Source organism: Stenella coeruleoalba (genome assembly GCF_951394435.1).
Source record: "Stenella coeruleoalba genome assembly, chromosome: 5".
Taxonomy (NCBI): domain Eukaryota; kingdom Metazoa; phylum Chordata; class Mammalia; order Artiodactyla; family Delphinidae; genus Stenella; species Stenella coeruleoalba.
Window position 1 is genome coordinate 47,044,622 of NC_137150.1, and position 26,588 is coordinate 47,071,209.

Genomic DNA, 26,588 nt, shown 5'->3' on the forward strand with positions numbered 1-26,588 from the left:
TCCTTGACTCATCTTTACTCTTGATAGTATTGATTGCCTATTTCTCTTAAGAGTTTCCCTTTGTTTCTATGATACTTTTTCTTCTAGTCCTCTTAATATCCTGACCATTCTCTATTTGTGTTTCTCACTACATTTTTCCCTTTCTGTCTCTTTGGGGCAAGTTGTTGATTTTCTTATTCCTGAGTATATTCTTGCCCATTGTCTGTTTGGGTAGTCTCATTCACTCTCACAAATTCAACTCCCTAGACTTGCACACTTTACTTTTCTACTGAGTTCCAGTCTCATATTTCCAATGCTGAAGTGTAGTTTATCCTTTTCTTCCTTTCCCTCTCTGTTTCAGTTAGTGGAGTCATTCAACATAAACCCAGTCTCTCTTCGTTACTCAAGTGTTAGCTAGGGCCATTCCAAGTTGGACTTAAAAGTGACTACAATCAGTCCTAGGGCTGTTGAAGGTCTGTGCAATGCCTTTTTGCAAATTAGACAAAGTCACTTCCTTCTATGAGATATTGTACTTCTTAAAACAATATATAATAACTTCCATTGTGTAGTTATTTATAATGAAACATTTTATGTAAATCTATAGTGACTAGGATGTAAATGATACTCCCTTAGATACTGTGCTGCTTCTGTCGAGCAGTGTACAACCTATACAACTGTACAGAGCAGAATAATATTTCATATCTTTATGGCTAAGAAAGAGAAGGTCAAGATGGTACTCATTGTTCCTATGGGGCTCTACCAAAATTTAAAAGATGTGATTCCAGCTACTACTTTCCAATGGTTCATGGAAAAAATGATTAGTGATGTGAATTATTGGGAAGAACAAGCTTGAATAGATGATATAATTATCTTAGAAATATCTTGCAGGCAAATGAACAAATGTCTTGGTGATATAATCTCAACACTGTTCCTTGACTGATGCCATGAAATACATGAGATGCTCAGTGTCCAAACAAGTGCTGAGCATAAATCCTGAGAAAATATAGGTCACAATCTTTGTCAAATATCTGAGAGTTCAAACGTTTTTGGGATTCAGTGATTTGCTAAGTCTTCCAATAGTCTGAACTGTAGGTTCCAGACAATCAGCAAACCATCATGAAAATAATACATGAAAACAGGCATCTAGAACATTTTGGGGAAGGTGAAACTTATTATCCTTTGCGGCTGTTGGGTACAGCTTTTCTTTTTTTGAGCATTATTTAGTCATTTGGGAATAGTGTCTGATAAAAGGTAATGGTGGCAATTCCTGGCAGAAACTTCAGTTCTCAGTAGGGCAGTCCCAAAGAAAACATTGTGAAGGAGTGCATAGTGGTAGTTAAAGTGAACATATTCATGTACACTTCCAGGTTACTCTCAGAAATACTCAGGGACAATTTTGTAGGAGACTAGGTAATACAAATTTGTGTATATATATATTATATATATATATATAATATATATATATTAGATCTACAAACTAATGAAGCATAGGAAAGTCTATTTAGTTATTACACATACATATAATACCATTATTTATACATGTTAAATATACTTATAAAATTAGATTATACTATTTGCATTCTTATTTTTCATTTGTCTTATCATGAACATTTTGCCCATGTCCATATATATTTTTCAAAATCATTGTTTAAAAGTCTGTATAGTAGCTCATTTTGTGCTATAATGTAATTTATAATTCTATTTTTATGTTTGCTTTTTTAACCTTTATAAATAACACAGAAATAGAAGAAATATAAAAGAATGTAAAATCCAGAAAAAGATTTATGCACATAATGTTGGATTATTTTCTTGGTATATATTCCTGAAGGGAGATTTTATAAGATGGTTTTTGTGAGCCTTGGTATATACTTTTAAATTGGTTTCCAGAAAGGTTATACAACTTCTTTTTGGCAGATAATTTGATTGTTCTATCAAGGAAAAATAGCAGGTGTAATGTAACTCGATGTAAAGAAGGGTTTGGAAAAGAATTATTTCAAAAAAAAAAAAAAGAATTATTTCATCCTTATGGAAAAGTTTGTGAAATGCAGAGTAGATAATAGTTCAATAAATGAATTTAATGTACCCAGGGGTACTGATTAAAATAAAGACGTCAGCTTTAGACAGGGTTTCTAGAAGCTTGCCACTGGGCTCTATTCTATATAGTATTTTTTAAAATCAATGATATAAATGAATATATAGAAAATCTTCTTAGAAAACTTAACGATTAAGAAAACTGACATCTAGGAAGCAATTGTTTGGCTAAACTTTGGAGGCACCAGAACATAGTAGTAGTTAGATGCATGGGATTTGGAGTCAGACTCAGTTTTAAAGATCAGCTTCACCACTTGCTGGCTCTGTAACTTTGGCCAAGTCACCTAACCTCTCTTAATCTCGTTACCTTTCTTTTTTTAATAAAAAGTACCTCATTTTTGGAGCATTTTTAGGGTCACAGCAAAACTGAGAGGAAGGTATAGTGATTTTTCATATACTCCCTGTCCCCATACACACATAGCTACCCCCTTGATCAACATTACCCACCTGAGTCAAACATTTGTTACAACTGGTGAGCCTACACTGACATATCAAAATCACCCGAAGTCTATAGTTTATCTTAGGGTTCACTCTTGGTCTATTAGTTTGGACAAATGTATAATGACATGTATCTATCATTATAGTATCATACAGAATATTTTCACTGCCCTGAAAGTCCTCTGTGGTCTGCCTATTCACCCTTCCCTCTCCCCAATCCCTAGCAACTACTGATCTTTTTACTGTCTCCATAGTTTTACCTTTTTCAGAATGTCATGTAGTTGGAATCATACAGTATATATCCTTTTCATATTGGCTTCTTTCACTTAGTAATATGATTTAAGTTCCCTCCATGTCTTTTCATGGTTTGATAGCTCTTTTCTTTTTAGCGCTGAATAATATTCCATTGTCTATATATATATATATATATATATATATATATACACAGTTTATCCATTCACCGACTGAAGGGCATCTTGCTTGCTTCCATGTTCAGGTAATTATCAATAAAGCTGCTATCAACATCTATGTGCAGGTTTTTGTGTGGACATAAGTTTTCAGCTCCTTTGAGTAGATACCAAGGATCACAATTGCTGGATGACATGATAAAATTATATGTTTAGATTTGTAAGAAAACACCAAACTATCTTCAAAGTGACCATACTATTTTGCATTCCAACCAGCAATGTGTGAGAGTTCCTGTTGCTCCGTATCCTTGTCAGCATTTGGTATTGTCAGTGCTCAGGATTTTGGCCATTCTAATAGGCATGTAATGGTATCTCATAGTTTTAATTTTCATTTCCTTGATGAGACATGGTATGGATTTTTTCAAATGCTTATGTGTCCTATGTAGATATTTGGTGAGGTGTCTGTTAAGGTCTTTGGTTAATTTTTTAATCAGGTTGTTTTCTTTATTGTTGAGTTCTTAAGAGTTCTTTGCATATTTTGGATAACAGCCCTTTATCAGATGTGTCTTTTGCAAATATTTTCTCCCAGTTTGTAGCTTGTCTAAGTTATCTTGACACTGTCTTTAGCAGCATAAAATTTTTAATTTTAATGAAGTCCAGCTTATCAGTTAGTTCTTCTTCCTTTGGCATATCATTATCTTTTTAATTATGACTTTCCTACCTGTTCTTATCTATTTACATAGTATGGACACATTTTTCATGAAGCTTATTTATTTATTTAATATACAGTTATTTATATAATTCCATTATGGTAAGATTGCTATTCACCTCCACTAAGAAAATTAACTTCAATCAAAAGAGTTATGTTTTTCTTTCCAAGGGTGAGGGGGTAGAGAGTGGTGGAAGCTGGGAACAAATAAACACATTTCCAGTAAGATTGTTGTGAAAAAATGCAATAATATAAAAGATATAAAATGCTTAACATGTTTTCTATCACACAGAAACTATATAATTAGTTATTACTAATCCAAAGTTGTCTTGGCAAACTGGAAAAATGAGTATATTAATAGGATCAAATATGCTAGGGATAAATACACACTTATATATTTGGATTAAAAAATAACAAAATTGAGTATCAGCTTTAATGATAAAAACAAGTTTGATTTAGTTAAATGTAAGGTCAGTAGTATGATGTAGCTATCAAAAAAAGTAAATATGACCTATGGCTGCATTAAGAGAAGTAAAGTGTTTAGAATAAAGGAGGTGATAGTCTTGTCCTACTCTTTGCTAATCACACAATGCCTGAAGCATTGTGTTCAGTTCTCCACACAAGATTTTAAAGAGGCTGGGGTCTGGATTTGGGATTAAGGTCTATTTTAAAAAATTCATTTCTTTAGACGGTTGGGATTTTTCTCCCCCAGGAGAATAATTTTGAAGAAAAGATTAATTATGTTTTATGTGGAGAAGGGAAGTTTAGAGGGATATGATAAATACCCTTAAGTATTTGAAAATGTACCATCTGGGCAAGTTAAATAAAGTTCCTTTGGATACAAGTAACAGACATTAGGAAAGGATCAGGATCTAAGGAAGATCTGAACAACCAGGCTTCAGTGAGGCAGGCATCAGGGAAGTTTCAGTGTTTAAGCTTGAGGCTCCTTTTTCTGGATGCCACTGCCGATGTGTCTCAGCGCCAGCATCCCAGTCTCTTCTCAATTCTCTGGAGAGAGAATCTGACCATCCAGCCTATGTCAGGTCCACTCTTGGATCAGAAAAGTATGCTCAGGTAGTAAAGTGGGCTTCAAATTTAGTTTTCTAGAAGTCAGAACTAAGAAGGGACACTTCACATATTCACAGCTAGAACTGTGAACTTTACTCTCTTTCTGCCTTCTCTGAAGTCCAAGTAGATAGAAAGATTTTAAAAGAAGCTTTATTGACATTCTCATCCTTTTCTTCCAGTGTATTGCCCTAAATTCATCATATGACTGTTGCTGTTGATCTGTCCTTAAGACTGAGCAGAAGGAAATGTCCTTCAATAAGAGATTTCCTTTCCTCTGAAATTAATGATTAATGTGATGCAGCTTAAAAGGTGGAAGACTGTAGTTGAAAATTCTGTGTAAAGGATAACTGTTAGGTAACGGATTTGTTTTAGATCTGGGCCTGTGGAGGCAGTCCCTTTTAAGACTAAGCCATTGGTATGGAAAAATAAACGTAAATTTCATGGCAAAAATATCATATCAATTTTATTAAAATTTTAATCAATATCAATGGCTTTTAATAATGAAAAACAGGTTTTTAAAAAATTCACTGAGCCAGGGAATTTTTAAAAAATGTCTTAGATACTGTAATATTGTAACTCAGGGGTTGGCAAACTTCTTCTTAAAGACCAGAGTTCAACTATTTTCATCTTTGCAGGCGGTACTGTCTCTGTTGTAGCTACTCAGTTCTGCCATTGTAACCCACAAAGAGCTATAGACAATACAGAAACAAATGAGCACAGCTGTGTTCCAGTGAAAGTTTATTTACAAAATCAGCTGGCAGATAGAATTTGGCCAAAGGGCCATAGTTTGCCACCCTTGCTGTAACTAATTATACAGTTGTACTTGTTTTGGCTGTTAGGAAGCTCAGACCCAACTTTGCAGTCCGCTTCCAGCATGGACCACACCGCATGCAAGCTGTACATCACCCCACTCATGTCATCTTTCCTTTATGCCAGTGTCCTCAGCCACCTTTTAAATATTCTGTTCTATTGTTTGTATCTCAAGCCATCACATGAATTCATTTTTGAAATAAGATTAACATAATTGAATTAGATTAAACATAGTATTTAATTGGGAATTGATTTTATATTACTGTAGATATAATTCTCAGTTCATAATGTGTAAATTTGTTAAGCAAATACCAAAATATCAGTTTGGTAGATACAGATATCTATTTACCATGGTAGCTGTATCTACCATGTGCTATGGTAGCTGACTTCTATTATATCTCATTCTAGCTAATATTCAAAGGCATCAAGTTGTACTGGTGTTTTCTGATTCATCTTCATCCTGGATATTGGGAAAATGATATCTTTTTCTGTTTATTATCTTTTGGGCTATATTCATAGGATATAAAAATTAAAATACACAAAGATAAAAATCCCAATCAACCTCCCCCCAAATCCAGTGGTTCTGACAGGTTTTTACCCCAGAATCTCGGAATGTCAGTTCACATGCCCAGTGCCTCTTAAGGTTAGACATGCTTCAGTTAAATAAGATATCTGGGGCTTCCCTGGTGGCGCAGTGGTTGAGAGTCCACCTGCCGATGCAGAGGACACGGGTTCGTGCCCCGGTCTGGGAAGATCCCACATGCCGCGGAGCGGCTGGGCCTGTGAGCCATGGCCGCTGAGCCTGCGCGTCCGGAGCCTGTGCTCCGCAATGGGAGAGGCCACAGCAGTGAGAGGCCCGCGTACCGAAAAAAAAAAAAAAAAAGATATCTGCTATTTAAGTTGAAATAAATGTCTCACAAACCAGTCATTCATATACAACCTTCATAATTTTTGTCATGTTTTATAAAACTTTTTTCACTTAGCCTAGTAAATGTAAAACAAAATTATGTATCACCAATATAAACAGAAAATCAGTGTCGTTTGTCATAGAGAGGTTAATTAAAATTATTAATGTACATGTATTATGTGATCTAATTTTACCTGTTTAATACCTGTAGTAAGTGCTATATTTTTGGAAATACTTGTTTAAATAATTTCTGCTTCCTGCTCCCCTGCTAGTCCTAGCCTAATCAAGCAATCAATCAGTTAATCAATCAGAAACTAGGAATTTACTCCCCGCAGTTTTGCTCCTACCCCTGCCCAGTCAATAGCCATATAAATTTCTTGAGGCCGAGGATCTAACAGAAACTGGCTCACCTTAAGATCCCTGCTTCTTAAAATTACTGGGTCCCAATCTGTCCTGTAGGTGTTACATCCATCTTGTCAACATCCACCCAAGGACCACAGAAATCCCTAAAGAAAGGACTGCACATGACAAATCCATGGGTTTCCTTTTTTGAGAGAGAAATGACAGTTTCAGACCTGATTTTCTTTTCTTTGATATATTGATTTCTAGAAATCAGACGTTTTTCTCCTTAACTCACTAGACGCAATTTCTGAAAAGGATGTTAGACTTTTATCATTAATGTACACAAAGCTAATCATAAAATAGAATTTTAAGGAGTGAAAGATGGTCCTACCCTTCATTTCCACATTATACAGAGCACACTGCATTTTTCAAAAAAAATACATGATGTAAGATTATATAATAGTTGAGACTTGGTATCATGTCTTAAATCTCTTTCTTTATGATGCAAAATTGCTTTAAAATAGACCAAGATATTGTTTGTACTCTGGACATGTTGATTTAATTCTCTATTACCATTAAAATTTGACATAATTACTAAAGGAATTTGAAAAAGTTAAATCTAAATTTTGTCAAACCAACAAGCGCCCCTGAATCTTCACCTTCTGTTTGGCAGAGAGGACTTTATAGAAAAGCCACAAAAATTTGACCTACTTAGTCTGTCACAAGAGTTGTCCTTCTAAATTTGAGATCTGTCCAGTTGGCAGTGTGACACTGACAGGCCTAATCCCTCCAACCAACTGCCATTTCCACAGCTAAAAAGGATTACAGGGGGTCACACTGTCCATCTGTCATCCTTTCCAATGAGTAAAATTACTTTAGATTTAATTAAAAAACCCATGACCATTCCCCTGAACTAGTGGTACAGTTGCTTCATATCCTTTTGTAAGATGCATTTCTATCCTTATAATGACGACCTACTCAGCCCTTTGAGGAACTGCCTTACCTGTGTATGATGTTTCACCTGCACGCAGCAGGGAACAGAGAGGAAGTCCGAGAGCAAATGTCTATCCTAAAATTAGTGGTTTAAATTGTTCATCAATATCAGTCTCATTATTATAATAATTCATACCTACTGCCTTTCATTTTGCACCATATATTGCATAGACAATATGCATCATTCTAACAACAATCCAGCACAATGGGTAATTACACTCATTTTTCTGTTGGAGAAACTGAGACTAAAATGTTAAGTATCAAAGCAAGGCTGTGCTTCACATTGAGTTCCAACTGGCATCATCCCTAACATTTCTATTTTACCCCATAATCTTCCCTTTTTATCCTGCATGCTTTTTAAGTCTGGAGTCTACATGATTGACAATCAGAGCTACTGATTGGCATGAGATGACCAGGTCAACAACCTTGAGGTCGTATAACGTGCTTTAAAACACCTTTTAAAAGCTTTGTTTAACCTATGCATTCTGATTGAGGGGATTCACTGGCCTCAAACTGTGTCTCCAGCACCCCCCGACACAGACACAAAGTTGTTGCAAATAAAGTTCCTGAATTCTCTACTTTCCAGGACTTTCTAGAACACTGGACTTGGCTTGGCTGTCTAAACCATGATTCTAACAGGCTCTCTCTACTGAACTCTGTGTCCTTGATTGTTCTTGACCGGATTTGTGAATCGTTGGTGACCTAGCTTAATAACTTGTCCTCCTAGAGAACATCTTTTTCCAGACTCCTTCTTCTTAATCAATGTCTAGCTATGGTCCCTTCTATCACTTTTTTTTTTTTTTTTTGCGGTACGCGGGCCTCTCACTGTTGTGGCCTCTCCCATTGTGGAGCACAGGCTCCGGACGCGCAGTCTCAGCGGCCATGGCTCACGGGCCCAGCCACTCCGCGGCATGTGGGATCTGCCCGGACCTGGGCACGAACCCGCGTCCCCTGCATCGGCAGGCGGACTCTCAACCATTACGCCACCAGGGAAGCCCTCTTCTATCACTCTTTGTATCAGGGCAGAGGCTATTAACTAGCAGCAAGTGGGCCATACTCTCCCTCACACGTGTTTGGTTTATCTAACCCAGTGTTGTTGTTCATTGTTTTCTGGTATTGTGACCACATTTAACATTGAGTAATTTTAGGAGCCAGACACAAAAGATCACATACTATATGATTCCATGTATATGAGATATCTGGCGTACATAAGTCTGTAGACATAGAAAGCAGATTGGTGGTTTTTAGTGGCTGTAAGGAGGAGGAACAGGGAGTGATTGCTTAATGGGTATGGTGCTTTATTTTGGAGTGATGGAAATGTTTCAGAACTAGATAGAGGTAGTGGCTGCACAGCATTGTGAAAGTACTCAAAGCCACTGTTCACTTCAAAATGGTTAATTTTATGCTATGTGAATTTCACATAGATGAATGAATGGAGTGATTTCAGATTTTCTACCTTTCTTGGGAAACTGCTCTCTGATTCTCACTGTTGTAACTGTCAGCTAGAGCTAAGCTTTAGATGAGAATATGTGCTTTAGGGACCGCATGGCCAAACCCTGAATTTTATTTTATTTTATTTTTTTTTGCGGTATGCGGGCCTCTCACTGCTGTGGCCTCTCCCGTCACGGAGCACAGGCTCCGGACGCTCAGGCTCAGCGGCCATGGCTCACGGGCCTAGCCACTCCGCGGTACGTGGGATCTTCCGGACCGGGGCACGAACCCGCGTCCCCTGCGTCGGCAGGCAGACTCCCAACCACTGCACCACCAGGGAAGCCCAAACCCTGAATTGTTGACTTGAGTCTGAGAGTAAAAGTCAGGGCCAAGATTCTACATGCCCTAGCTTTTGACTGTATTGTAGCAGAGAGCTATTTCTCTGCGAGCTCCATCAAAAGCAAGAAAATAAAATATTTGCTGAGAGAGCTAAACCATTCAAGAAGAAAGGAGGGGTTAGTGGAAAAGTGAGGAAACCCATTTCCTTTATGGAAAAGAAGGATATTCTTTTGTGTTTAATATGTAAATGAAGTATATCAACACTGAACCACTATCAAATGGGAGCTTCACTCCTTTACTCACCTCTGTGGGTATTTCTACAGGTGATCCCTACCTCAGAGTGACTAATCGTAGTAATCGGAACTGACAGTAGTGGAAGTGGAGCAGGAGAGAAAGGGAATCAAATGAAATAGAGACCTATTATGACAAAGAGGAAAAGAATAAAACAAATAAATATGTTCTCCCCTACTATCCCTTACACTCTGTATGGTGGCAAGAAGACAGTTACTGGTTCTCTCCTTTAAGGGACATCATTAAATAATGTCTGAAATTAATTGAAAATAATCAGTTTGGATGCTTTGCTCCTCTAATTTTTTTTTTTTTTTTTCCCACTAGGAAGCCTGTGTAGTAAAGAATTTAACCTTGCTCAAAAAGCATTCTGGCCTTTGACCTTGGCTTCTGGGAGGTAATCACTAAGCCCTTGGAATTACAGGCCTGAAAAAGTGTCTTTACTTTCCTGGGCCTTGGTTCACCAGATAGTCTAGCACTATGCTACATAGTGGGCACTGGTTATACCCAGATAGTCTTAGGGTGGAGCCAGCCACACTAGAAAACCCAGCAATGTCATTTAGAATTATGCTGGGTCAGACAACCACATGGGCAGTGAGCCCATCAATCATATCTATGTAATGGAGCCCCAGTAAAAACTCTGGACACTGAGACCTGGCTGACTTTCCCTTTTTGGCAGCACTCCATGTGTTTTGTCGCATATTGGTGCCACGACAGTAATGTGTCCTGACTCCATGGGGAGAGGACAGTGGGAGCCCCATATTTGGTACTTCCCTGGACTCCACCCTGTGTGCTTCCTCTGTTGACTGACTTTCATCTGTATTCTTTCCCTGTAATAAACTGTAACTGTGAGTATAACATTTTCCAGTGAGTTCTGTGAGTCCATCTAGAAATTGTCAAAACTGAGGGTGGTTCTGGGATCCCCACAAACTTGCAGTTGGTGTCAGAAATGAGGGTGGTTTGTGTATTCTGTGTGCCCTCTAATTTTACAGTTGGCTAAACTCTTCCCAGTCTCACTCTTGATTTTAATTTAATACACACACATATCATATCTTGATTACTTAATGGCAGTAGAATTCATGGGGACAGGGACAAATGTTACCTCCTACTTACCCACTTCCATACTGTTTTAAATTTTTATAAGTACCCATTACTTAATAATAAAAAACATTTAAAAAATTTAAGAGTCTCATCTTTTCAGCATTACCCCTTTATCAAGCAAGAATTATGGTGGAGAAGGAAGATGGTTTACAAAGATAACAGAAATGTGAATCTGGAAACTAATCACAGAAATACGTAATTAAGGTGAAATTATGCACTGTACATTATAATTTATTTTAATCCTTGGCAATATTTTAAAGAAGTATGTTGAATTGGGCATATAATGTGTCTAATTTTGAATAGCAATTAGATCATTTAAACTATAATTAGAATTTTAAAAGAAATCATCATCATTTCTCTAAATATGAACACTGAGTCATAGTATTGCTTTATGGAAACCACATCAGAAAACTATTTAAGTAAAGCTTGGAAACTTTCATGAGTTTATGTCTATGTATGCATTGGACAAAATAGAGTTTTTCAGTCTGAAAAAAAAATGAACTCTCTAAATGCCAAATTTGGGACTAAAATAAAATAAATATTTGGAAATAGTATTGGGAGATAGTAGAGTTTAAGAAACACAGAATACTAAAATAAAATAAAATAAAATAAAAAAGCATCTTCTGATTTCTCTCTCCCCTCTTCCCTCTTCATCTTGGGAGGTGGGGTAAGATAGGACCCTGAACTTAGGCTCAAGGTGGAACTGTTTCATGATGTCAAAGACAAAACTGCATCAGAGACAAAATGAGCAAAGGCTGTTGATTCATAAACTGGGCAAGGGAACCCATCTGTCATTGCTTTCATTTCGTCAGGAGTTCTAAGGTGGTAGAAAGGAGAATACGTTTACAGAGTAAAGAGAGGAAACACAGTCTCTGACTGGAAACACTCTCTGGAGGTGGGATTTTTGCAAGTGAGGAGGACTTGCTGCTTGGACTCCAGGCACACTCATAATTCCTTGGTTGGCTTCAGGGGGCAAGTGAGCCACCCAGGGACATTTCTAAAGAGGAAGATGTGTTTAGTGTTGGGAGCAGGGGTGTTCTGGAGGTGGCTATTTCCTGGAACAAGTTGGGGTCCATGGGATCCTCTTTTTGAGGTCCAACTATCATAATGGCACATAATGGGCAGGGATGGCTACCATGGTAGATAGTTTCTCATTGAAGACAGGGTTGGACAGCTATGCACTATTATTCTAGGGGGAATGATGTATTCTTCTTCCTTTTCTTCCTTTTCTTCTGCCACACCCTCCCTCATCCACTCTGCATCCATCACTTTGACCTTCCTTCTGATCCTTAGATACAAGACACCAATTTCTGTCCTGGAGCCTCTGGTCTCTCTCTCTCTTTTCTCTCCCTGGAATGTTCTCCTCTTCATCTGGTTCAATCTTCCTGCTACTTAGGCCATACCTAATTACCCCTTTTAAACCAAGCATTTAAAGGAAGGGAAGAAAAAGAAATAATCTATATTCAGATGCGTTTATGCATGCATAGTGATACTCTGGAAGTTACATGAGAATCCAACAACAGTGGTTCCATCTGGGAAGGAGCAGTGAGAACACCTGAGAAAATGGAGGTGAGCATTGGAAGGGGAGATTTACCATATATCTTTTTATAAATTCTGATTTTTTTAAAGCATGTGAATAAATCACCTATTCTAAATGTTTTTTTAAGCTGAAAGTACATTAACATGAGCAGCAGCCACTTGGCCAGCCACCATCACTCTCCCTGTGCATGTGTTTGCCTGAAAATGACTTTCTTCCACCTTCACAGTTAGTTAATAATTTGAGTATAGAAGTTTAAGTTGAAAATAATTTTAACACAGAATTTTGAATAGATTTTTTCTTCATTATTTTCTAGTATCTGGTGTTCTGATGAGAAACTGAATGTGCTTTTTTTTTTTTTTTTTTCTGTAGGAGACCTGTCTTTTTTCCCCCTCCCCTTTTAGGACCATCTCTTTATCTCTAGTGTTTTTTTTTCCCAATTTAAAAAATTGTGGTACAATACAAATAGCATAAAATTTACCATTTTAACTATTTTTAAATGTACAGTTCAGTGGTTTTAAGTACATTCATATTGTTGTACAGCCATCACCACCATCCATCTCCAGAACTCTTTTCATTTTGCAAAACTGAAACTCTCTATCCACTAAATATAAACTCCCCATTCCCACCTCCCCCCAGCCCCTGGCAACCACTATTCTCTTTCAGTCTCTCTGAATTTGACTATTCTAGATACCTCATGTAAGCAGAATCATACAGTATTTTATACCCTGCGTTTTTATAGCACTTTTCAGCCTTTTCTTATTTATTCATTTGTTTATTGTTTGTTGCCTCTATTGCATTTTAAGTTCCATGAAAACAGGGTCATTGCTTTTCTGATCATCCCTGTAGCCTCAGAATTCAGAGTAATGCCTGGAACAGAGTAGAAGGTGACTTGATGAATGTTAAACGGTTCCCATCGTGGCAATTCTTCCTAGGGGAGGGATTCTCTACACCACTTTCCCAGAAGAGGTTGGAACCTGGCAGACATTTAACATGTCATCAATTGCCTGGGATATGGGGCGGGCTTGGATTTGCTCTTTATTGCCTGAATTTCTGACTTGCTGTCTTTGTGATATTATGATGGAATAACCAACGCAAGTCCCCATTTTGTATAATTAGGATCAAATTACCACTGTAAGGAAGACAGTTTGGGGAAAATTCTTATGATGCAAAATCAAGTGGAAGTTCTCAGTTGGCGAAGAACTCGTCCTCTTTACCTTCTCTCTTGAAGCAGATTATTCTACAGTCATCAGATAAATACCAGCTTATCTTCTACTTAGGAAAACCTTGGCTATGATCTTGTTAGAGTGCCAACCTTCCTTTCTTTCTAGGATAGATTTAGGCTAAATGGTGTTGGGGGGGGGGTGTCAGCAACATTTTCTTAAAGGGCCAGACACTAAATATTTTAGGCTTTGTGGCCCTATGACTTCTGTCCTAACTACTCAACTCTGCTGTTGTAGCACAAAAGCACCCAGGACAATAGACAATATGTAAAGGAATAATAACACTTTTTTATGAATACCAAAATGGTAATTTTCATGTGTCATGAAACATTATTGTTTAGATTTTTTTCCCCTACCCATTTAATAAAAATCATACTTAGTTCGTAGGCTATATAAAAATAGGCAGTGAGCTCGATTTGGTCCATGGGCAGGAGTTTACCCCCCTTGAAGGAAGGATTACCTGTGAAATGTAAAACGTAATTCTCAGAGAGTACAGGGCCCACAGAAGACAACATATAAATGCTCACAGTTCTTTCAGTGTAGACGTTCTTGAAACCAACAGGAAGAAAACAGCTTTGTTAACCTGCTTGCAGGAGCAAACACTGTGTATATAAACACCACTAAAACATGCTACCACATGGTAATGACTTTCACTTCTATCCTAAAAGAAATTACTCTAGCTCTAATATTAGGCACTAACTAAAAAGCCTACACTGAGCAAAGCTGAATAAGCTATTGCCTTCTTAGTGGAAAGGAAAAGTATCATGTTGAATTGGTTGCACAAAGAGTTCATGCTTGTGTATAAATTCTCACTGTTGCCCTTGGTGTTCTTTATCTTTAACCACTCAGCTTAAGGATTAAGTCTATGATATGCTACAAGGGTTTGTGTATACATGCTACAAGAGTTTAAAGATGGGAGAGCCAAGGCACAGAGTGGTTCAGAAAGTCGCCTAAAGTCACACAGCTATTGCATGCAGAGCCTGATTCAGACCCTGGCAGTGGGACCCTAGAATTTGCTCTTTTCACCACTGTGCTATTTTTAAATCATCACACCTTTTAATTTTCATGCTAATAATAGTCTTTCTCTCCAAGGAAAATTGTGCCCTCTATAAAACGAGAGTGAGAGTTTAAAAATATTTCACCTCCTTCAATAAATAAACTGTGATACATAAACATTCAAGTTTTAAGTACAGTCTATAATATTCTCATCAGCCTGGCAAAGTGAGTCCTAGTGAAGACCTAGTCAGGGACCTAGCCCACCTGGGCTCTACACAGACACAAGATAGCCTTTTTAGAAGGAGGTTTATTTAGTATTAGGTTTGTGGGTTTTGGGGTTTTTTTTAGGTAAAAACATAAGATGAAAATGCATTCTTCTGTAGAACTGCTCACTTTGCCAGATTTCATTATATTGTAAAACATAATTAAATAAATAAGATTTCAAATTGGTGCTAGTAAAATACCCCTTTGACAGAAATTTATTCATCTAAATATTAAAAGCTAAGCAAATGTCCATGTTATCTTTAAGTACTAATTGTGGAATGTAATTCAGGAGCTGTTGTCTCTTGGGGGAAGGATGTTGGTCAAAGGTCTATTCCAGAATGCTGATATAGGTGCTGGCAGGTGAGTGATTTTCTCTTCATCAAACATACCTGGGAAACTATATTATAAAGAAATGAGACCCTGTGGTGATAATTCTTCTTTCCCAGTGGTTAACATATTTTTAATCTCATAATTTATCATTGCCATTGATAAGTTTTTTTAAAAAAGGTGATGTAGGTTAGCCTTGAGTTATTAATAAGGATAAAATTATACAGAAAATGCCACTTTGTGATGAGGCAGTTATTCAGTGTGCTTTGTTCTCATATTTGAAACCACGTCCTATGGGCTTCCCTGGTGGCGCAGTGGTTGAGAGTCCGCCTGCCGATGCAGGGGACACGGGTTCGTGCCCCGGTCCGGGAAGATCCCACATGCCGCGGAGTGGCTGGGCCCATAAGCCATGGCCGCTGAACCTGCGCGTCCAGAGCCTGTGCTCCGCAACGGGAGAAGCCACAGCAGTGAGAGGCCCGCGTACCGCAAAAAACAAACAAACAAACAAAAAACCATGTCCGATATCTTCAGCCACTTCTATCCCAAATAATAAATAACTTATACTGTATCGTGTAATTTATGAAGCATTTTTGCATATGTGAACTAAGTTTATCTATAAAACACTGATAGGTGTTCCTGCTCCTTTTTATGGAAAAGGAAATTGAGAAAGATTAGATGAGCTTGCTAGGATAATTTTATTCCTATTGTCTCATTTTTTTTTGAAATGGATCATTTGATTACCCACGGTCTCATAAGAAGACATGTGGAGAAAGGAGACTATTATGAGTATTCTATAATTCTTCCTGGTAAGTGGGTAAAGATATGTAACTCTGGGAGGGATAAGAGAAAGAAATATTGCTGTTTGTCCTTTGCTTATATCTCTTAATAATATTAGCCACCACCTATTGAGTTCTTACTTTAATTCTTACTCTATTGAGTTCTTACTAGTGTAAAGCTTACTTGTAAGCTTTATAAAAAAACGTTTAATTAGCACATTTAATCATCATAGTACCCTAAGTGGGTATATAATACAGACATGGAAACTGAAGTGTGGAGGTAGTAATTTACCCGAGTGTACATCTAGTAAATGGTTAAACAGGGTTCAACCCAGGCCATCTGACCCTAAAACTTGAGATCTTCTATATTCTCCGCTAATTCTTTAGACTACTAGTACTATATTCTGTATTTTCCTTAGCTATATCCTTTTATGGCCCTTGTAGGGAACCACGTTTCCTGTATCTTATATAAAAACTAAATAATTTGAAAAAAACTGAGGTTGGTTTTAGGCTATGTATTTTTTAAAATTTTGTTTTGTTTTTGTTTTGGTTTTTTTTTGTTTTTTTTTTTGCGGTACGCGGGCCTCTCACTGTTGTGGCCTCTCCCGTTGCGGAGCACAGGCTCCGGACGCGCAGGCTCAGCGGCCATGGCTCACGGGCCCAGCTGCTCCGCGGCATGTGGGATCTTCCCGGACCGGGGCACGAACCCGTGTCCCCTGCATCGGCAGGCGGACTCTCAACCACTGCGCCACCAGGGAAGCCCCCTGTTTTGTTTTTGATAACATTATACGCTGTGGAGGTTAGAAAGATGAGGGTTTGAAAAGGCAAATGTCAGAAGCTTCTACTTACTACTGTTCATTTTGGAATATAGGATGTGGCAACTGGCAGAGACACAGGAGAGATAAGATTAGGTAGCTATGAGGGACAATCTTGAAAAAGTAGGTTGGGTTCTCATCAATAAAATCTTAGTGAAAGTTTCCATAAAAATGAGTCAGGCTTAAGATAAGGCTAGCCTACTCCCATGGTATCTTACATAGTATGGGGCCATTTGCTCCCCTAAGACTGTTAAAAACAGGCCCAAATCTTAAAAAACATGACTCCCAAGTGAGGGTTCCAACAATAGGGACAGATTTGCCCAACTTTACCAACTTGCAATAAGGCAGAGCTAGGTCTCAAGCCCAAGTCCTTTAAACATTGTTTGAAAGTAGAACATTACTTTCACGCAAATAGGACTTAGGCAAATCACAGGAGGCACACTTACAGATTCTCACCTCGTTTCCCTGGACCCCAAGCACTCAGGACCTGCAAACTTTCCTCAGGAGTAAGAGGGTTTTATTCTGCCACCCCTCCCTGAGCAAGGCAGTGCCCCCGTGACCACGCCTCCATCCTCTGCCCCTCAGTGCACTTCCCTTTCATCTAGTTCAGCAAGTGGTGCAGGACCCGCTGATGACTCACGCACAGTAAGGTATGAAGGACCGACAGCTAGCATCCCTGGCCAATCAGTGTTTTAATGAGAAGGAAGAATTCTGGTGTTTGATTAGCAATACCATTCCCCCCAGAAAAGAATTCTGGTTGGTGGAATTTCCACAGTGATACAGGGCTCAGAGTGAGAAATGGGGTAGAGAGGAGGGAGAAATTATTTTTAGGAGGAAGTTCATCTTAAGGCTAGAGTCGGCAGAACTGGATTTGAGTGCAAGCTCTACAGTTCCTTAGGCTGTGTGAGCATGTCCAAATTATTTAACTTGTCTAATTCCTAGCTTCTTCATCTGTAAAATGGGGCTAATGATGAAATCCACCTCCGCGGGTTGTGGAAATTACGTAATCTCATGGGTGTGAAGCATGAGATTTACATGAGAATGAGAATTGCTCTACAGATACTGACCATTATTTTTGGCCTTAGCGCTAGGATTGGGGCTGGTTCATTCAAATGCATAACCAAACATAATCAAATATACACAGATGGATAGAATGCAATGGGTAGTTAGCAAATTGTGTCTAATCAAAACTCGGCACATCCAACTCTTTGTATCTACGCGCACATGATTTTGTTCATGAGCTTTCCTTGTGTTCTCTTATGTTGTACACTGTTCCTTATGGGGGAGATTGTCATGTAATGACAATCATGTAATGATGACAAATAACTGTTCAGTGTTTTTCTGATATGTATATTTCAAAAATTGATTTTAACATGAGTTATCACCAACACTAATTTTTGCCATTTATCAAAATATGGTTTGAGACAAGCCATTCTAGTCAATAAATGTTCTAAATATTCTCTATACCAGAGATTCTCAGAATTTACTGTGCATTAGAATCACTAGGGAGGTTCTGGTTAAGAATTTTGTTTCATAGGCCCCTCCCCCAGAGATCCGGATATAGAACATTGAAGATGGAGCTTAGGCAGCTGTATTTTTTTTTTTTAACATTTTTATTGGGGTATAATTGCTTTATAATGGTGTGTTAGTTTCTGCTTTATAACAAAGTGAATCAGCTATACATATACATATGTTCCTGTATCTCTTCCCTCTTGCGCCTCCCTCCCTCCCACCCTCCCTATCCCACCCCTCTAGGTGGTCACAAAGCACCGAGCTGATCTCCCTGTGCTATGCGGCTGCTTCCCACTAGCTATCTACCTTACGTTTGTTAGTGTATATATGTCCATGCCTCTCTCTCGCTTTGTCACAACTCACCCTTCCCCCTCCCTATATCCTCAAGTCCGTTCTCCAGTAGGTCTGTGTCTTTATTCCTGTCTTACCCTTAGGTTCTTCATGACATTTTTTTTCTTAAATTCCATATATATATGTTAGCATACGATATTTGTCTTTCTCTTTCTGACTGACTTCACTCTGTATGACAGACTCTAGGTCTATCCACCTCATTACAAATAGCTCAATTTCGTTTCTTTTTATGGCTGAGTAATATTCCATTGTATATATGAGCCACATCTTCTTTATCCACTCATCCGATGATGGGCACTTAGGTTGTTTCCATCTCCGGGCTATTGTAAATAGAGCTGCAATGAACATTTTGGTACATGACTCTTTTTGAATTACGGTTTTCTCAGGGTATATGCCCAGTAGTGGGATTGCTGGGTCATATGGTAGTTCTATTTGTAGTTTTTTAAGGAACCTCCATACTGTTCTCCATAGTGGCTGAACCAATTCACATTCCCACCAGCAGTGCAAGAGTGTTCCCTTTTCTCCACACCCTCTCCAGCATTTATTGTTTCTAGATTTTTTGATGATGGCCATTCTGACTGGTGTGAGATGATATCTCATTGTAGTTTTGATTTGCATTTCTCTAATGATTAATGATGTTGAGCATTCTTTCATGTGTTTGTTGGCAGTCTGTATATCTTCTTTGGAGAAATGTCTGTTTAGGTCTTCTGCCCATTTTTGGATTGGGTTGTTTGTTTTTTTGTTATTGAGCTGCATGAGCTGCTTGTAAATTTTGGAGATTAATCCTTTGTCAGTTGCTTCATTTGAAAATATTTTCTCCCATTCTGAGGGTTGTCTTTTATGGTTTCCTTTGCTGTGCAAAAGCTTTGAAGTTTCATTAGGTCCCATTTGTTTATTTTTGTTTTTATTTCCATTACTCTAGGAGGTGGGTCAAAAAGGATCTTGCTGTGATTTATGTCATAGGGTGTTCTGCCTATGTTTTCCTCTAAGAGTTTGATAGTTTCTGGCCTTACATTTAGGTTTTTAATCCATTTTGAGCTTATTTTTGTGTATGGTATTAGCGAGTGATCTAATCTCATACTTTTACATGTACCTGTCAAGTTTTCCCAGCACCACTTATTGAAGAGGTTGTCTTTTCCCAATGTATATTCTTGCCTCCTTTATCAAAGATAAGGTGACCATATGTGCGTGGGTTTATCTCTGGGCTTTCTACCCTGTTCCATTCATCTATATTTCTGTTTTTGTGCCACTACCATACTGTCTTGATTACTGTAGCTTTGTAGGATAGTCTGAAGTCAGGGAGCCTGATTCCTCCAGCTCCATTTTTCTTTCTCAAAATTGCTTTGGCTATTCGGGGTCTTTTGTGTTTCCATATAAATTGTGAAATTTTTTGTTCTAGTTCTGTGAAAAATGCCAGTGGTAGTTTGATAGGGATTGCATTGAATCTATAGATTGCTTTGGGTAGTAGAGTCATTTTCACAATGTTGATCCTTCCCATTCAAGAACATGGTATATCGCTCCATCTATCTGTATCATCTTTAATTTCTTTCATCAGTGTCTTATAATTTTCTGCATACAGGTCTTTTGTCTCCTTAGGTAGGTTTATTCCTAGGTATTTTATTCTTTTTGTTGCCATGGTAAACGGGAGTGTTTCCTTAATTTCTCTTTCAGATTCTTCATTATTAGTGTATAGGAATGCAAGAGAATTCTGTGCATTAATTTTGTATCCTGCAACTTTACCAAATTCATTGATTATCTCTAGTAGTTTTCTGGTACCATCTTTAGGATTCTCTATGTATAGTATCATGTTATCTGCAGACAGTGACAGCTTTACTTCTTCTTTTCCGATTTGGATTCCTTTTATTTCCTTTTCTTCTCTGATTGCTGTGGCTAAAACTTCCAAAACTATGTTGAATAAGAGTGGTGAGAGTGAGCAACCTTGTCTCGTTGCTGATCTTAGTGGATATGGTTTCAGTTTTTCACCATTGAGGATGATGTTGGCTGTGGGCATGTCATATATGGCCTTTATTATGTTGAGGAAAGTTCCCTCTATGCCTACTTTCTGCAGGGTTTTTATCATAAATGGGTGTTGAATTTTGTCAAAAGCTTTCTCTGCATCTATTGAGATGATCATATGGTTTTTCTCCTTCAGTTTGTTAATATGGTTTATCACATTGATAGATTTGCGTATATGATGAATCCTTGCATTCCCGGAATGAACCCCACTTGATCATGATGTATGATCCTTTTAATGTGCTGTTGGATTCTGTTTGCTAGTATTTTGTTGAGGATTTTTGCATCTATGTTCATCAGTGATATTGACCTGTAGTTTACTTTCTTTGTGACATCTTTGTCTGGTGTTGGTATCAGGGTGATGGTGGCCTTGTAGACTGAGTTTGGGAGTGTTCCTCCCTCTGCTATATTTTGGAAGAGTTTGAGAAGGATAGGTGTTAGCTCTTCTGTAAATGTTTGATAGAATTTGCCTGTGAAGCCATCTGGTCCTGGGCTTTTGTTTGTTGGAAGATTTTTAATCACAGTTTCAATTTCAGTGCTTGTGATTGGTCTGTTCATATTTTCTATTTCTTCCTGATTCAATCTTGGAAGTTTGTGCTTTTCTAAGAATTTGTCCATTTCTTCCAGGTTGTCCATTTTATTGGCATAGAGTTGCTTGTAGTAATCTCTCATGATCTGTTTTAGTTTTGCAGTGTCAGTTGTTACTTTTCCTTTTTCATTTCTAATTCTATTGATTTGAATCTTCTCCCTTTTTTTCTTGATGAGTCTGGCTAATGGTTTATCTATTTTTTTTATCTTCTCAAAGAACCAGCTTTTAGTTTTATTGATCTTTGCTATTGTTTCCTTCATTTCTTTTTCATTTATTTCTGATCTGATGTTTATGATTTCTTTCCTTCTGCTAACTTTGGGGTTTTTTTGTTCTTCTTTCTCTAATTGCTTTAGGTGCAAGGTTAGGTTGTTTATTCGAGATGCTTCCTGCTTCTTAAGGTGGGCTTGTATTGCTATAAACTTCCCTCTTAGAACTGCTTTTGCTGCATCCCATAGGTTTTGGGTCGTCGTGTCTCCATTGTCATTTGTTTCTAGGTATTTTTTGATTTCCTCTTTGATTTCTTCAGTGATCACTTCGTTATTAAGTAGTGTATTGTTTAGCCTCCATGTGTTTGTATTTTTTACAGATCTTTTCCTGTAATTGATATCTAGTCTCATAACGTTGTGGTCAGAAAAGATACTTGATACAATTTCAATTTTCTTAAATTTACCAAGGCTTGATTTGTGACCCAAGATATGATCTATCCTGGAGAATGTTCCATGAGCACTTGAGAAAAATGTGTATTCTGTTGTTTTTGGATGGAGTGTCCTATAAATATCAATTAAGTCCATCTTGTTTAATGTATCATTTAAAGCTTGTGTTTCCTTATTTATTTTCATTTTGGATGATCTGTCCATGGGTGAAAGTGGGGTGTTAAAGTCCCCTACTATGAATGTGTTACTGTCGATTTCCCCTTTTGTGCCTGTTAGTATTTAGGCAGCTGTATTTTTAATAAGCACTCCCAGGTGACCTGATACAAGTGGTAAGAGATGCCCATTTCGAGAAATTCTTTTCTATTACTTTTTTTCTAGTCTGAGGAGAAACAACTGTTTATCTGGCCCAAAGTTTCCCATTTTTCCCCAGCTTCATTCTCCTTTCAATCTCAATTCAGGAAATCTGATGGCCCAACCTAGATTTGCATGTGAAAGAACAACCTACCTGCCAGGTATCTCCAGAGACCACAGTCCAAACTTTGAAATACTTAGAGAACCTGCATTTGAATCTCAACCTAGACACTTTTCTGCCTATTCTGAGGCTTAAAGTATCCCTACACATACATAATGATAAATCTCTCTTTTCTGAGTAAGACATTTTGTAACTGTTATTTTAAAAAATTTGGATCTCATTTTCTTTTCTTTTTCTTTTCTGTCCTCAGAAGACCTCAGTAATTTTTTTTTTTTTTTTTTTTTTTTGCGGTACGCGGGCCTCTCACTGCTGTGGCCTCTCCCGTTGCAGAGCACAGAACGCGCAGGCTCAGCGGCCATGGCTCATGGGCCCAGCCGCTCCACGGCATGTGGGATCCTCCCGGACCAGGGCACGAACCCATGTCCCCTGCATCGGCAGGCGGACTCTCAACCACTGCGCCACCAGGGAAGCCCTGACCTCAGTAATTCTTGTTTCTGAGTTAAGATAAAATGAAAGACGGGTCATGTATGCTAAAATGTGTAATTAGGCGATCCTAATTAAGTACTTTAAAATGATTAGACGAAAGCACCTTATGTGTACTTCCAGCCTCAGTCAAGGGCGTGGCTTCAGGCTAACATCAGAGGTAATTGGGTTGCCTTCCCTGACTCAAACTGCTTTTTTGCCATGAATCCTACGGATCTTGCATTTCAGATTTCATTTCTTCCTTCAAGCAAGTATAGGAACAAAGTATCTTCTTCCTATCCCTTAATCAAAAGCCATAATGCCGGAACTCTTCTCTGTGCCTCCGTAGAGTGTTTTAAAGACTCCCGTGGAGGCCTTGGGTTCAGGGATACTATGTGGATTGGACCATGAGGTAAAAGCAGAGGAGTTGCTTTTAACTCATAGTTCAATTACTGTGAGACTTGGAACAAGTCACTTTGCCTTTTTGAGATTTGATCCCAGGAGTTGTTGTGAGACTTGGTGATATAATATTTAAAACACGTGCAAAATATTTAGCACTTGATAGATAATCAATGAATGCCAGTTATTATTATTACCTACTACTGTATTTACCAAACCCGGATGATAAGCCAGTACAACTACTATGGTAAAAATCTGGGCTTCCAAACAGCAAGTGAGATCTGAAAACATAATGGGTCTAGTATTTGTTCTTAAAGGCCACATATGATTTAATCCTTGAAGTATTTTTGTCCTGTGGAAAAAAGTAAAAAAGGAAGAAGGAAGGTGGTTTGGAGAGCTGGCAGTGTATTGCTCAGCTGAGCTAGACTGGTAGCAAAAGCCAGCATTAGAGAGGATTCTTGGAGAGGCAGCCTATAATTAACTGTGAGGGCAATGGATCCTCTGAAACTTCTTCATATTATAGAGCGCTCGTTGTTTTCGGCATTTCCTTTCTATCATTTTCTCTTTCTTGGGTCATATATGCATACATTGAATTACGTGGAAAATGTAACCGAAGACCAGAGCCTTTCTTTTTCTTTTTGGATCCCAAAAAAACAGGAGTTTACTATGGTTTAGAAGTCAGAATGACGGTACATAATAATTAGGTTTAATTGACAACACTTTTTATGAAATTTCTGAATTTTTGCTGAGTTTTATACATTATCACTAGCTTGAGTTTCCCCCCTCTGTCTTACTTTTATTACTCGAGTCACCAGAAGGGAAATTTAAAGTATTTCAAAAATAGCTGTTTCTGGGCAAGTCACCCAGCACACACTCCTCATGTTTCCTCTGGTTTCAAACATAAAGGGGAAGCTGGCTCAGACAAGAACAATCCTTGCTGCACACCCGCCAGCTCGCGCATCCCCCTTTTTATTCCGAGAGGCTCCAGCTCAAAACAAAAGTTACAAGGTTAAGCGCTACTCTGAGTTCCTGACACAGCTAAACCCTGCTTGGTCTTCAAAAAATAGAGGTCTGTAATTCCTTTTTGAACATGCCTTCAAAGTGGAGGTCTTCAGCCACGAGCTCCTCTTTGACGCCATCTAGTGCCCACTGGTGGTCGGTAGGCTCCAAAGCTTCCCACCGTCTTAAAAGCTTTGTTGGTGTCTGCGGGCATGGCCATGGCTGCTCCAGTCATCTGTTCCTGCATCATCCGCGATTGGTCAGCAACATTATCTTGGCCCCAAATCAGAGAGTAAATGCCTCGAAGCCCAAAGACATTGAGGAAATACCAGGATTCAGAACTCACCCAGGAGGCATCTAATGTGAGTAGTTTAATTCCTTGCTGTAGCATGGGCTTAAAAGGCAGGGTCAGTGGAAACGGGACCTTGGTTGTGACAAAGCCTGAAAACGTCATGTTGAGCCATCCACCAATAAGAATCATAGGGAGGACACATGTGGCGTTGCCTTTCATCATGTCTATGAGCATAGCGGGGAGGGGGGTCAATCACAGGAGAAGGAGGCACATCCTTCCTTTTAGTTTTTTTGGAAAAATCCATCCTCTGGGTTGTTGAAGTAATGTGTTTGTGCCAGGAGAGACTGTTTGGGAATGTATTTTCCATTTTCCCTGAGGCCTCTGCTTCGAATGAGGGCTTGACTGTCGGAGACTTGTTCCTGGGTGAGCTTCTTGTCGCTCTGCAGCAGGATGGACACGTAGTGGTGAATCATGCCCATGAAGAAGGTGATGATAACGATGGGCAGGACCACCCAGAGGCGGATGTTGGAGTCGAGTAGCAGCTCGGGCCCTTCCATCCTCACAGAGAGCCAGCTCCCGGCTTGCTGTAGCCGAGTTGATTTTCACTGGGGCGCGGGGCTTCTCGTCGAGTTCGCCTCCCAGCCTTCTCACGCCCCTCAGCCAGGCGAGCCCGGGACCACTGGGCAGCCCGCAAGCCCTTATTTTATTGACAAGTCAGGAGCATCTTTACCCAGAGGAAATGCCAGGTTACTGAATTTACCCACAAAACTCCTCCGAATCCTTTGTTACTTTGTGTGGATTTGATCTGTATAGATGACACATTAATAATGTTCTAGGGCCCAGAGAACTAATTATTTACCCACAGATCAAATCTGTCTTTCTCATTTGTATACCTGGCAACTGCAAAGGATGGGAGTTGGCAAACTTGTTAGCACTGTGGGAGTCTGGATACAGAGAACATTTATAGAACAAATTCTTGTCTGTGTTTAGGCATGGATGCCGATCTTAAATACTTTTGTACTAATCTACTGGGGCACTTGATTCAGGAAACATTTACTGAAGACCTGCTTTTTATGCTGCCCAACGCTGAATATAGCCATTGCGTTTCACTGGGTGCAGGTGTGCATTTCATAAAGGAAACACAGCTGTACAAGAAGGAAAGTACATTTCCTTTACTAGGGAGAAGTAGCAGGTAGAAGAAATGTTGAGACTTTTTTCCCCCCTCTCTTGCCCTGAATCTTTTCTCCCTGTCATCCAGAAAGTCAGGTCGTTTATTCTGCTTCATCCCTTCCAAGGAGGATTGTGACACTCCCCAAAGAAGTCACAGCAAACCTTCCTGGATTTTGTTTCCAAAAGTCTAAGCCAAGATGAACAAATCCAAACACTTAGAAGGGTCTGGCAGATAAAGTGATGGGAGGAGTGAGCTGGATGGCTCTGTGGTGAGTGGAGGGCATGTGGTTTGCATAAAGAAGGCATCTGCTGCGCTGCCCCAGATTTGTTTCGTTTTGTGAGCCCAGAGAAGCCAGACGTCCAAATTTCTAAAGGAAATCCAACTTTTGGTACAAAGAACTACCGGCCCCAGCCTACTTGGGAGAAGAGAACTAGATGAAGAGATAGGTTCCCCGAGACAAAAAAGGATTTTCCTGGGTTCAGAAAGGAAGATAATTTTGTGCGCTCTATAGAAATAGAGATCTTTACCCACAGCCTCATAGCAGCCTCTGGTTGATGGAGAGGAGAGAGATGACTTCATGGTGCCCTAGGGAGGTGGGATCCCAGGCACTGAGATTTCCAGGGAAGCCTCCAAAAATTTCAGTCAGCCAATAAGATGAACTTTGGTGTAGAATCCCGTTTTAAGGGAAGACAAGGAACTATGGATATAAAAAATAAACTTAAAATGCTTAATTCCTTGCATAAGATAGTATTTTATCGAGGTGCCTATAGCAGAGTGGTTTAACATAACCTGGTTTCAATTACTGAGTTCAGACCGTGAATCACACATTTATTT

General features: G+C 38.8%; 1 pseudogene across 1 annotated transcript; it reads right to left on the bottom strand.

Annotated features, from left to right (window-relative positions):
• Window positions 1-24,219: 24,219 nt before the first annotated feature.
• LOC307187015 (ER membrane protein complex subunit 3-like) lies at window positions 24,220-25,140 on the bottom strand (annotated as a pseudogene). The gene has a single exon. The product of its transcript is annotated as an ER membrane protein complex subunit 3-like (transcript).
• Between the last annotated feature and the right edge of the window lie 1,448 nt (window positions 25,141-26,588).